The 14,802-nt window shown below is 46.8% G+C and overlaps 1 pseudogene; it reads left to right on the top strand.

The window, feature by feature from the left end:
* Positions 1-14,802, top strand: part of LOC127925404 (polycystin-1-like) — a 48,083-nt pseudogene that overhangs the window by 14,474 nt on the left and 18,807 nt on the right.

Genomic DNA, 14,802 nt, shown 5'->3' with positions numbered 1-14,802 from the left:
CTTTGATATCCATGTACTGTTGCTTTTGGAGGACACTCCCCACCAATTCATCCACCACTTCTGTGCAACACCAGCATACAAATACAGGTTCAAATCCTACATCTGTAGTTATGGGACATCTCTACCTCAGAAATGTGATGGGAAATCTTGCCTTCATGACAGAGTCATAACAGAGTCAACAGAGTTATAAGAGTTATAACAGAGTCATAACAGTCATAACAGAGTCATAACAGTAATAACAGAGTCATAACAGAGTCAACAGAGTCATAACAGAGTCAACAGAGTCATACCAGTACCAACAGCGTCATAAGAGTTATAACAGAGTCATAACAGTCATAACAGAGTCATAACAGTGTTATAACAGATTCATAACAGAGTTATAACAGAGTCATAACAGTCATAACAAAGTCATAACAGTCATAACAGAGTCATAACAGAGTCATAACAGAGTTAGAACTCTGTATAGGGACTGGGACAGTAGATGAATGTAGAATGTTGTAGACATTCCGTTACATAACATTGTTGAAATATTCCCCATGTAATGTTAATGGGGAATTAAGATGGCTGCCGTAGAATGTTGTAGACATTCCGTTACATAGCATTGTTTAAATATTCCCCATGTAATGTTAATGGGGAGTTAAGATGGCTGCCGTAGAATGTTCTAGACATTCCGTTACATAGCATTGTTTAAATATTCCCCATGTAATGTTAATGGGGAGTTAAGATGGCTGCCGTAGAATGTTGTAGACATTCCGTTACATAGCATTGTTTAAATATTCCCCATGTAATGTTAATGGGGAGTTAAGATGGCCGCCGTAGAATGTTGACGTGTAAATACATCACAATGCAGAAACCTCAATATCGAAGTAGCTATCAATCATTCAACCAATCAATTTCCTATCCTACAGGTGACGGCGATGAACCATGTGAGCAACCTGACGGACCACTTCAACGTGACGGTCGACCGTATGAACCCCATGGTCAACCTCACGGTCACCGGCGTGCCTGGCGTGGTCACGCAGGGCTCGGACCAGTTCCTGACCACCTCCGTGGTCCTGGATGTGTCCGTGGATGCCACCTTCCGGTAGGTTGTAGTGTGTGAGAGATGCGCGCGCACACACGCACGCACGCACACACACACACACACACACACACACACACACACACACACACACACACACACACACACACACACACACACACACACACACACACACACACACACACACACACACACACACACACACACACACACACACACACACACACACACACACACACTACATCATCTCTCTGAGACAGACTGTCTCCTAAACATGTCTACATCTCTCTGAGACAGACTGTCTCCTAAAAATGTCTACATCTCTCTGAGACACACACACGCAGCACACACACACACACACACACACACACACACACACACACACACACACACACACACACACACACACACACACACACACACACACACACACATCTCTCTGAGACAGACTGTCTCCTAAACATGTCTACATCTCTCTGAGACAGACTGTCTCCTAAACATGTCTACATCTCTCTGAGACAGACTGTCTCCTAAAAATGTCTACATCTCTCTGAGACTGTCTCCTAAACATGTCTACATCTCTCTGAGACTGAGACTGTCTCCTAAACATGTCTACATCTCTCTGAGACAGACTGTCTCCTAAACATGTCTACATCTCTCTGAGACAGACTGTCTCCTAAACATGTCTACATCTCTCTGAGACAGACTGTCTCCTAAACATGTCTACATCTCTCTGAGACTGTCTCCTAAACATGTCTACATCTCTCTGAGACTGAGACTGTCTCCTAAACATGTCTACATCTCTCTGAGACTGTCTCCTAAACATGTCTACATCTCTCTGAGACTGAGACTGTCTCCTAAACATGTCTACATCTCTCTGAGACTGTCTCCTAAACATGTCTACATCTCTCTGAGACTGAGACTGTCTCCTAAACATGTCTACATCTCTCTGAGACTGTCTCCTAAACATGTCTACATCTCTCTGAGACAGACTGTCTCCTAAACATGTCTACATCTCTCTGAGACTGAGACTGTCTCCTAAACATGTCTACATCTCTCTGAGACTGTCTCCTAAACATGTCTACATCTCTCTGAGACTGTCTCCTAAACATGTCTACATCTCTCTGAGACTGTCTCCTAAACATGTCTACATCTCTCTGAGACTGTCTCCTAAACATGTCTACATCTCTCTGAGACTGTCTCCTAAACATGTCTACATCTCTCTGAGACTGTCTCCTAAACATGTCTACATCTCTCTGAGACTGTCTCCTAAACATGTCTACATCTCTCTGAGACAGACTGTCTCCTAAACATGTCTACATCTCTCTGAGACAGACTGTCTCCTAAACATGTCTACGTCTCTCTGAGACAGACTGTCTCCTAAACATGTCTACATCTCTCTGAGACTGTCTCCTAAACATGTCTACATCTCTCTGAGACAGACTGTCTCCTAAACATGTCTACATCTCTCTGAGACAGACTGTCTCCTAAACATGTCTACATCTCTCTGAGACAGACTGTCTCCTAAACATGTCTACATCTCTCTGAGACTGTCTCCTAAACATGTCATCTCTGAGACTGTCTCCTAAACATGTCTACATCTCTCTGAGACTGTCTCCTAAACATGTCTACATCTCTCTGAGACTGTCTCCTAAACATGTCTACATCTCTCTGAGACAGACTGTCTCCTAAACATGTTTACATTTCTCTGAGACTGTCTCCTAAACATGTCTACATCTCTCTGAGACTGTCTCCTAAACATGTCTACATCTCTCTGAGACAGACTGTCTCCTAAACATGTCTACATCTCTCTGAGACTGAGACTGTCTCCTAAACATGTCTACATCTCTCTGAGACTGTCTCCTAAACATGTCTACATCTCTCTGAGACTGTCTCCTAAACATGTCTACATCTCTCTGAGACTGTCTCCTAAACATGTCTACATCTCTCTGAGACAGACTGTCTCCTAAACATGTCTACATCTCTCTGAGACAGACTGTCTCCTAAACATGTCTACATCTCTCTGAGACTGAGACTGTCTCCTAAACATGTCTACATCTCTCTGAGACAGACTGTCTCCTAAACATGTCTACATCTCTCTGTCTCTCCTAAACATGTCTCTCTTTCTGTCTCCTTTCCCCTCTCCCTTTTTTCTCTCTCTCTTTAACACATGCTTGACGCGAGCACACACACACACACACACACACACACACACACACACACACACACACACACACACACACACACACACACACACACACACACACACACACACAGTCTTTGTGTGTGGTAATTGCAGCCTTCTATGTGGGACAGGGTTTTGGTTTACAGTCTTGTGGTTAGAGCAGATTGCTGACAGGAATGTTCCCCTCCGTTTCTCTCTCCTTCTCTCTCTCCTTCCCTCAGTCTCTCTCCTTCCTTCTCTCCTTCCCTCCCTCCTTCCCTCTGTCTCTCTTCCCTCTCTCTCTCCTTCCCTCCCTCCTTCCCTCAGTCTCTCTTCCCTCTCTCTCTCCTTCCCTCCCTCCTTCCCTCAGTCTCTCTTCCTCTCTCTCTCCTTCCCTCCCTCCTTCCCTCAGTCTCTCTTCCCTCTCTCTCTCCTTCCCTCCCTCCTTCCCTCAGTCTCTCCTTCCCTCTCTCTCTCCTTCCCTCTCTCTCTCCTTCCCTCAGTCTCTCTTCCCTCTCTCTCTCTCTCCTTCCCTCCCTCCTTCCCTCAGTCTCTCTTCCCTCTCTCTCTCCTTCCCTCCCTCCTTCCCTCAGTCTCTCTTCCCTCTCTCTCTCCTTCCCTCCCTCCTTCCCTCAGTCTCTCTTCCCTCTCTCTCTCCTTCCCTCCCTCCTTCCCTCAGTCTCTCTTCACTCTCTTGTTCATCTCAGTGAGCGATCCTGAGTTTCCACTCCTCTCTCTCCTTCCCTCCACTGCTTCTCAGACACTAGTGTGTGTGTGTGTGCGTGTATGTGTGTGTGTGTGCGTGTGTGTGTGTGTGTGTGTGTGTGTGTGTGTGTGTGTGTGTGTGTGTGTGTGTGTGTGTGTGTGTGTGTGCGTGTGTGTGTGTGTGTGTGTGTGTGTGTGTGTGTGTGTGTGTGTGTGTGTGTGTGTCTGTCATCCCTGACTGGATTGATTGTATTGACACCATCGTGCCCTGTCCCCCCCCAGGTGGTCGTTTGGAGACGGAGGTTACCAGGAATATGACTTTAAACCTCCCTACAACACCTCCCTGTACCCTCCCCTACCAGACTCCCCTACACAGGTGCTCCTGCCCAACAAAGTCAAGTACAAGTACCAACAGCCAGGTCTGTTAATCCACCTCTATACTGGTTTATAGTGTTCATGCTATATTTACAGTATATATTTTTGAAACAGATCCTTTTACAGAAATCCCGGTTAGTAGATTACCGGATTCAGGAGGGAATAAGCAGGACATCTAGAATCCTCCAACCTGCATTTCTGGAAAACCGGGGAATTTTGGGAATGTTACTGAGATTTATCAACCCTACCTGGGAGTGTTACTGGGAATGTTACAGAGATTTATCAACCCTACCTGGGAGTGTTACTGGGAATGTTACTGAGATTTATCAACCCTATCTGGGAGTGTCACTGGGAATGTTACAGAGATTTATCAACCCTACCTGGGAGTGTCACTGGGAATGTTACAGAGATTTATCAACCCTATCTGGGAGTGTCACTGGGAATGTTACTGAGATTTATCAACCCTATCTGGGAGTGTCACTGGGAATGTTACAGAGATTTATCAACCCTACCTGGGAGTGTCACTGGGAATGTTACTGAGATTTATCAACCCTACCTGGGAGTATCACTGGGAATGTTACAGAGATTTATCAACCCTATCTGGGAGTGTCACTGGGAATGTTACAGAGATTTATCAACCCTACCTGGGAGTGTTACTGGGAATGTTACTGAGATTTATCAACCCTACCTGGGAGTGTCACTGGGAATGTTACTGAGATTTATCAACCCTACCTGGGAGTGTCACTGGGAATGTCTTGTTACATTTTGGAAAAGAGGACAATGTCATGCTTTTCTCTTTGCCCCTCCCCTTCCTGTGTCTCTGTAGGAGTGTACACCGTCCTGGTGTCTGTGTCTAACCATTACGAGAACAGAACCCAGCGCATCGACATGCACGTATACAGTGTCCTTACCCACGTCGACATAGAAACAGAGCCCCGCCTCCTCCAGGCCGGCCAACCAGCAACTTTTGAGGCTCACGCCTTGCCCTCGGCCTATGGCATCGTCTATACGTGGGATTTTGCAGATGGCTCCGCCTCCAGAGAGGGGCCTCAACGTCGCGTCAACCACACCTACGAGGTCGGCCACAGTGGCGTCCATAATGTGTGTGTGTCTGTGAATAATACCATCAGCTGGACGAAGGCCTGCGCTGAGATGTTGGTGTACGAGGAGATTAAAGGGTTAACGGCGACCTCCTCCGCCCCGACCGAGCTCAACACCCCGACGACGGTCTCTGCACACCTGGAGGCAGGTAACAACGTCACCTGGAGCTTCGACATGGGCGACGGGTCCATGGTGACGATGGTGGGTTCCGAGGTTCCGCACACCTACGTGAAAGACGGGAACTACACGGTGAACGTGACGGCGCGGAATGCGGTGAGCGCCCGCTGGACCCTGGTACCTGTCCAGGTGTTCGTGCTGCAGGTGGTGAGGCTGGAGCCGGCGGGCTGTGTCCGGGAGCTGACCCAGGTCGACTTCCAGGCCTTCGTTTCGGGAATGCCTCCTTTCACCTGTATGAGTGGAGCTTCGGGGACGGGACCCCCAACCAGACACACCTGGGCAGCCCCAGGATCAGCCACTCCTACGGGGGCAGCGGGGACTACCACCTCTCCCTGCTGCTGTCCAGCGGCGTCAACAAGGCCAACTTCTTTGCGTGGGTTTGTGTCCAGCCGGCGGTGTCCAACGTGACCCTGACCCCAGAGAAGTGCAACTTCAGACTGGGAGAGGAGAGCCGGTTCAGGGCCAGCGCCCAGCCAGACTTCGACTACACCTACTTATGGGATTTTGGGGTGATTGAGGACTCTACACCTGTCCAGGGCCATACGGACATGGTGTTCACCTATAAAAACCCTGGTCAGTACCTGGTGACGGTCACTGTGTCCAACAACATCTCCTGCAGTAACGACAGCGTCCTGATTCATATCCAGCGGCCGGTAGGACTGGTCCTGATCCAACATAACGGGACTAGATCCAATAACCTGACTCTGAGGGAGGTGTACCTCTTCACCACCTCTTCGCTGGTGCCTGCCAGCCTCTACACCTGGGATTTCGGCGACGGAACGCCCCTCACCCCCGGCCCAAACGCGACACACGCCTACAACGTCTCTGGAGTCTTCAATGTCACGCTGACGGCGGCGAACCCGGTGAGCAGCAACCACACCCGGGTTGCCGTGGCGGTCCTGGCACCCATCCGCGGCCTGGTGGTCAACGCTGACCGGGTCAACGTTCCCATAAACGCCACAGTCAACTTCAAGGCTCACCTGGAGGAAGGCGATGGCGTGCGGTTTCGTGGAACCTGTGTGATGGCTGCACACCCAGGCTCCAAGAATGGAAGACTCATTACACCTTCCGGTCGGTGGGGACGTACAACGTCATCGTCACGGCAGAGAGCGACGTGGGCTCAGCCCAGGCCAGCGTATACATCTACGTGCTGCGGGAGCTGGAGGGGCTGCAGATCCAGCCTGAGGAGGACATGGGGGCGAGGGGGTGCTGCTGCGCTACGAACCGTGTGCTCCACCTCCAGGCCACGCTGAGGGAAGGGACCAACATGTCCTTCAGCTGGAACCTCCTCAGGGAGTTGGCGCCGGTCAGCACTGCGCTCAACCTCAGCGGGAAGACCATCCCAGTCAACTTCTCCACCCCTGGTCCCTGTGATGTCTTCCTGCGGGCCACCAACCTCCTTGGAACGCTCGCGGTGAACAGAACCATCCAGTTCCTCGATCCGGTTGGAGAGCTGTACCTGGAGACCAGCGTCAACCCTGTGGCGGTCAACTCCTCCACTAACCTGACGGTGTTGGCCAGTAAAGGCTCGGACCTGCAGTACCGGTGGTCAGCTGATGAGGGCGCTCTAGGCTGGAATGAGCCCTCTGTGGTTCATCGGTTCACTGTTCCAGGAATGAAGGTCGTTACTGTGGAAGTGTCCAATGAGGTCAGCGCCGATACGGTGTCCAAGTTCATTGACGTCCAGGAAGTGGTAACAGGAGTTACGTTCTCTGCGACTAACGTCACGGAGCAGAACTTTGTGGCCACCGGCGTCAATGTCTCCCTCCACGGAGAATTAAGGACCGGCACCAACGTATCTTGGACCTGGCTGTTGCTGGGCAGAACAGAAATGGGACGGAGGGTGTCCCACGTTTTCCAGGAACCAGGGCTGTTCACCGTTATGCTAAACGCTACCAACGACGTTAGCGGCGAGGCGTTTTCCAGAGAGTTGACGGTACAGGATAAGATTCAGGGGTTGGAGCTGAGGGCCAGTAAGAGGATCGCTGCGGTCGGGGAGAGGGTGGAGTTTACCATCGCCAAGGCGTCAGGGACGAACGTGAGCTTCATCCTCAGCATCAGTGGAGACTCGACCGTTTTCGGCCAGACCTACGTTCACCAGTTCAGCCGGGTCGACACCTACATGGTAAACCTGACCGCACACAACCAGGTGAGATACAGGAGTTCCAGGAGAGAATGCTGCGCATCGTGTTTAGATTACCTTTTTGTATTACTATTTATTTTTATTAAGCATTTTAATATCGTTGTAGTTGATAAAAAAAATTTACAACTCAATACAATTTCTTTACATATATTCTCATATGTTATGATAGTTGATGTTTGTTGTGTTTTTCTTTGTCTTGTTTTACCGTAATCTCATCATTTCCCCAGGTGAGTTCTGAGCGGCGCCACCTGCAGGTGGAGGTGATGGAGCCAGTGAGCATGCTGAGTATCCTGGACTGCTGTGACGCCGCCATGCCTGTGGGCGTCAAGAAGACCTTGGTAGCCGACATCCTGACAGGAAACCCGGTGACCTTCCTGTGGACCTTTGACCTTAACCACCTCCCCCTTCCCCACATCGGGAAAGAGGTGACCTACATCCCCGACCAGGCCGGGTCACTCACCATCTACCTGAGGTAAGGTATCAACTGAGTACGGGGCTAGAGATGCAGGGGGATCAGTTCCCTCTGGGGCCGCCAAGACCAAAATGTAGGCTACTGTCAGTCTGTTGTAAATGAGGCCGTGTCGTTCACCCTCTCGTTGAGGTGACGTACCAACTGAATATGGGGCTCACAACACAAGGTTGTGGGTTCTGCCAGAACCACCAATACTCTCTGTTGAAGTCCCAACTTCCTTTGCAACACCAACATTTCACAGGTTTTTACAGACATCCTGGTTGGGAGGATCCGGCGTTTCCTGCTGATTCTCTTCTGATTTTGGGAATCTTCTAACCAGGATTTTGGAAATCCTGGTAATTTGGTGAAAGTTACTGTAATTTTGAACAATGCCAAGGTTGTTGGTTCGATTCCCAGTGGGGCCACCAATATGAAAATCTGCTCTGTTACATGTTGCTTTAGTATTTTCTATCTTTCTTAATGCATCCAGGGCGTTCAACTTGCTCAACGGCCAGAACATCACCAAGCACATCCAGGTGCAGAACGTTCTGACGGAGGCCCGGGTGGAGGCCCGGCCCAGAGACACCTTCATCAACAAGACGGTGATGCTGATGGCGGGCGTCACGCCTCAATCCACACCCGTTACCTTCCTCTGGGACTTTAGGGACGGCTCTGCGCCCCTGCTCTCCGCCACCTCCTCTGTTGAACATGTGTACGCGTTCCCAGGTCAATACCTGGTCCAGGTACACTAGGTTTATATTATTTAGTATCATCAACATGTTTATTGACATGTTTATTTTCATGTGTTTCTTGATTTTGTGTGAATGACAGCAAACCCAATTTCCCTTTTCTAGAGACTTTCTATAAGTACAACTATAATAAACATGTCTGCTGGACAATACAGTTTCATTACACAAAGCTACACTTACAATTTTCTTACACCATTTTCCAACACGGAGATAGTTGTCATTCTGCCTCCCACCACTGGGGAATTTGCAGCAACCTAAATAAGGTTGTACTTATACTATGATAAACATTATTTTTACACACAGTAACAGTTTTGATTACTGTAAACCAACCCCCAACCCCATTTTATAACAAACACAAATCTAATAAACACAGATTGACCGTAATTCTCCTCCCCACCACTAGGTGAACTGTAGTAACTTGGTGAGCTGGGTGGTAGCCAGGGTGGAGGTGACCATCAGGGTGTTGGAGTGTGAGGAGCCAGAGGTTCAGGTAGTCCAGGCTCCTAGGCTAGCCATCTGGCGCTACCAGCCCACCCTGGTGGAGGCTAGCGTGGACCTGAAGGCTTGCATCCGCTACGGAGCCCAGTACCTCTGGGAGATCTTCTCCACCCCGCACTGCAACTACGACCATTCGGTACCGCTTCTTAAATCAATATGTTGTTCTGTATTGTGTTGATTATCCACTGTCAATAATACATTCTCAAACCATTGACCCTTCGCTAAGCCCCGACCCCTTGGTTACTGTTGCAACCTCGGGGGGAAAGTTCTGGGCAGGGCTTTGTAAAGGGTCACTTGTTCACCTCAGCAGTCAAGTTTTCAAGGTGGAGCACTTTCAGTACAGAGCAAAAAACTGTGGTGATGAATGCGTTGTGACTCTATTCACCCTCCGGCCTCCAGGTGGCAGCACCTCTGGCCTCTAAGATCCCTCTCCCGGGGGAAGTAGACGTGCGACGGCTGCAGCTCTCGCTGCCCAAGATGGCTCTGCGTTCGGGGAACTACTCGCTGGTGTTCTCCCTGTCCTACCAGGGGGTTCCCCTGAGGAAGGCTGCCTGTCTACAGCTAACCGTCATGGCCGCCCCGCCTGGTTCCTATCATAGAGGGAGGGACCTACAGGTAAGAGGATCAGATACCGTTGAAGGAGTAGTTCTTTTTTTTTTTTTTTTACAATAAAAATAACTGTCTAAAGAACACAATAAAATCACTGATTGCAGGCCAAGCTAAAAATAAGATCTAAAACACTTAAAGGAGGAGTTCAGTATTTGTAAACTCTGTTGGTTTCCTCAACCTGAAAGTAGGTTATGGGCCAGGAGAAACTGTGATCCATAGCCCATTGTAGAGGGTGAGGAACTGTGATCCATAGCCCATTGTAGTCTACTTTTAGGGTGAGGAGAAACTGTGATCCATGTTGTAGTCTACTTTTAGGGTGAGGAGAAACTGTAATTCATAGCCCATTGTAGTCTACTTTCAGGGTGAGGAGAAACTGTGATCCATAGCCCATTGTAGTCTACTTTTAGGGTGAGGAGAAACTGTGATCCATTTGTAGTCTACTTTCAGGGTGAGGAGAAACTGTGATCCATAGCCCATTGTAGTCTACTTTCAGGGTGAGGAGAAACTGTAATCCATAGCCCATTGTAGTCTACTTTCAGGTAGTCTACTTTTTTCAGGGTGAGGAGAAACTGTAATCCATAGCCCATTGTAGTCTACTTTCAGGGTGAGGAGAAACTGTAATCCATAGCCCATTGTAGTCTACTTTCAGGGTGAGGAGAAACTGTAATTCATAGCCCATTGTAGTCTACTTTCAGGGTGAGGAGAAACTGTAATTCATAGCCCATTGTAGTCTACTTTCAGGGTGAGGAGAAACTGTAATCCATAGCCCATTGTAGTCTACTTTTAGGGTGAGGAGAAACTGTAATCCATAGCCCATTGTAGTCTACTTTTAGGGTGAGGAGAAACTGTAATCCATAGCCCATTGTAGTCTACTTTTAGGGTGAGGAGAAACTGTAATCCATAGCCCATTGTAGTCTACTTTCAGGGTGAGGAGAAATTATAATCCATAGCCCATTGTAGACTACTTTCATGGTGAGGAGAAACTGTGATCCATAGCCCATTGTAGTCTACTTTTAGGGTGAGGAGAAACTGTAATCCATAGCCCATTGTAGTCTACTTTTAGGGTGAGGAGAAACTGTGATCCATAGCCCATTGTAGTCTACTTTCAGGGTGAGGAGAAACTGTAATTCATAGCCCATTGTAGTCTACTTTCAGGGTGAGGAGAAACTTATAATCCATAGCCCATTGTAGTCTACTTTCAGGGTGAGGAGAAACTGTGATCCATAGCCCATTGTAGTCTACTTTCAGGGTGAGGAGAAACTGTAATCCATAGCCCATTGTAGTCTACTTTCAGGGTGAGGAGAAACTGTAATCCATAGCCCATTGTAGTCTACTTTCAGGGTGAGGAGAAACTGTAATCCATAGCCCATTGTAGTCTACTTTCAGGGTGAGGAGAAACTGTGATCCATAGCCCATTGTAGTCTACTTTCAGGTGAGGAGAAACTGTAATCCATAGCCCATTGTAGTCTACTTTCAGGGTGAGGAGAAACTGTGATCCATAGCCCATTGTAGTCTACTTTCAGGGTGAGGAGAAATTGTAATCCATAGCCCATTGTAGTCTACTTTCAGGGTGAGGAGAAACTGTAATCCATAGCCCATTGTAGTCTACTTTCAGGGTGATCCATAGCCCAGGAGGGTGAGGGGACTGTAATCCATAGCCCATTGTAGTCTACTTTCAGGAGAAATTATAATCCATAGCCCATTGTAGTCTACTTTCAGGGTGAGGAGAAATTATAATCCATAGCCCATTGTAGTCTACTTTCCCATAGCCCATTGTAGTCTACTTTCAGGGTGAGGAGAAATTATAATCCATAGCCCATTGTAGTCTACTTTCAGGGTGAGGAGAAATTATAATCCATAGCCCATTGTAGTCTACTTTCTGGGTGAGGAGAAATTATAATCCATAGCCCATTGTAGTCTACTTTCAGGGTGAGGAACCAACATCTAACATCTCCTTTTTAAGTTGTTTTGTTTTCAGATCCTCTTTTTACTTTCACTTGTTTATGTCTGATGTGGTACTTCCAGGGTGTGGTCCAAGACCCAGGACCTGCAGCTGAGTGCTGAGCAGAGCTATGACCCCAACATGAGCCTGGACAACCAGTCACTACTCCACTACCACTGGGACTGTGTCTCCACCTCCAAGGTAAGGACACACTTACACTTGAAGTCGGAAGTTTACATAAACTTAGGTTGGAGTCAATAAAACTTGTTTTCAAGCACTCCACACATTTCTTGTTAACAAACTATAGTTTTGCCAAGTCAGTTAGGACATCTACTTTGTGCATGACACAAGTCATTTTTCCAACAATTGTTTACAGACAGATTATTTCACTTAGAATTCACTGTATCACAACTCTTTGCTTGGCATCATGGGAAAATATAAAGAAATCAGCCAGGACCCCAGAAAAAAATGGTAGACCTCCACAAGTCTGGTTCATCCTTGGGAGCAATTTTCAAACGCCTGAAGGTACCACGATCATCTGTACAAACAATAGTACGCAAGTATTAACACCATGGGACCACACAGACGTCATACCGCTCAGGAAGGAGACTCGTTCGGTCTCCTAGAGATGAACATACTTTGGTGGGACAAGTGCAAATCAATCCCAGAACAACAGCAAAGGACCTTGTGAAGATGCTGGAGGAAACAGGTACAAAAGTATCTATATTCACATATAAAACATATATATCCTCCTCAGCAAGGAAGAAGCCACTGCTCCAAAACCACCATAAAATGCCAGACTACGGTTTGCACATGGGGACAAAGATCATACCTTTTGGAGAAATGTCCTCTGGTCTGATGAAACAAAAATAGAACTGTTTGGCCATAATGACCATCATTATGTTTTGAGGAAAAAGGGGAGGCTTTCAAGCCGAAGAACACCATCCCACCGTGAAGCACGGAGGTGGCAGCATCATGTAGTGGGGTGCTTTGCTACAGGAGGGATTGGTGCACTTCACAAAATAGATGGCATCATGAGGATGGACAATTAGGTGGATATATTGAAGCAACATCTCAAGATATCAGTCAGAAAGTTAAAGCTTGGTCACAAATGGGTCTTCCAAATGGACAATGACCCCAAGCATACTTCCAAAGTTGTGGCAAAATGGCTTAAGGACAACAAAGTCAAGGTATTGGAGTGGCCAGCACAAAGCCCTGACCTCAACCCTATATATATTTTGGGGGAAGAACTGAAAAAGTGAGTGCGAGCAAGGAGGCCTACAAACCTGACTCAGTTACACCAGCTCTGTCAGGAGGAAGGGGCCACAATTCACCCAATTTATTGTGGGAAGCTTGTGGAAGGCTACCCAAAACGTTTGACCCAAGTTAAACAATTTAAAGGCAATGCTACCAAATACTAATTGAGTGTATGTAAACTTCTGAACCGCTGGGAATGTGAAAGATGAAATAAATCATTCTCTCTACTATTATTCTGACATTTCACATTCTTAAAATAAAGTGGTGATTCTAACTGACCTAAAACATGGAATTTTTACTAGGATTAAATGTCAGGAATTGTGAAAAACAGAGTTTAAATGTATTTGGCTAAGGTGTATGTAAACTTCCGACTTCAACTGTATCAGTCAATCAATGAAAGGTGTTTTATGACATCAGCAGTTGTTATAGTTACCGGCCCAGACACCAGGAAGGAAGCAAAGCCAGAGCACAGTGGCCAGGAAGAAACGCAGTGGGCAACCGGCTCAGGGGAATTATACGAGTTACTCTGTAATCATCCAGATATCCCAATGTTTTTCAGAATCATCTGTCCCTATAGGACATCGTTCTCTCTCTCTGTCAAATTATAATTATAATTCAAGCTGCTTTATTATAAATGATAGCAAATAATAAAATAAAATGGTAGTAAATAATCATTTAACATTAAATACAAAAATAATAACAATAAAATGGTAACAGTCAATAGTAGAAATGAAATGAAACTATAACTAATTTATAACTAATTAACGGTCATCTTCTCCTTTATATCAGTACTACTACTACCATCACTAAACTGTTATCATTACCATTACCACCCTACTACTACTACACCACTATCATTACCACCCTACTACTACTACACCACTATCATTACCACCCTACTACTACTACACCACTATCATTACCACCCTACTACTACTACACCACTATCATTACCACCCTACTACTACTACACCACTATCATTACCACCCTACTACTACTACACCACTATCATTACCACCCAGACTACTACTACACCACTATCATTACCACCCTACTACTACTACACCACTATCATTACCACCCTACTACTACTACACCACTATCATTACCACCCTACTACTACTACACCACTATCATTACCACCCTACTACTACTACACCACTATCATTACCACCCTACTACTACTACACCACTATCATTACCACCCTACTACTACTACACCACTATCATTACCACCCTACTACTACTACACCACTATCATTACCACCCTACTACTACTACACCACTATCATTACCACCCTACTACTACTACACCACTATCATTACCACCCTACTACTACTACACCACTATCATTACCACCCTACTACTACTACACCACTATCATTACCACCCTACTACTACTACCATCACTAAACTGTTATCATTACCATTACCACCCTACTACTACTACACCACTACCATTACCACCCTACTACTACTACACCACTATCATTACCACCCTACTACTACTACACCACTATCATTACCACCCTACTACTACTACACCACTATCATTACCACCCTACTACTACACCACTATCATTACCA

Source organism: Oncorhynchus keta, unplaced genomic scaffold (assembly GCF_023373465.1).
Source record: "Oncorhynchus keta strain PuntledgeMale-10-30-2019 unplaced genomic scaffold, Oket_V2 Un_contig_5539_pilon_pilon, whole genome shotgun sequence".
Taxonomy (NCBI): domain Eukaryota; kingdom Metazoa; phylum Chordata; class Actinopteri; order Salmoniformes; family Salmonidae; genus Oncorhynchus; species Oncorhynchus keta.
The sequence above is the reverse complement of the archived record's forward strand: the minus strand, read 5'-3'. Positions and strand labels throughout refer to the sequence as shown.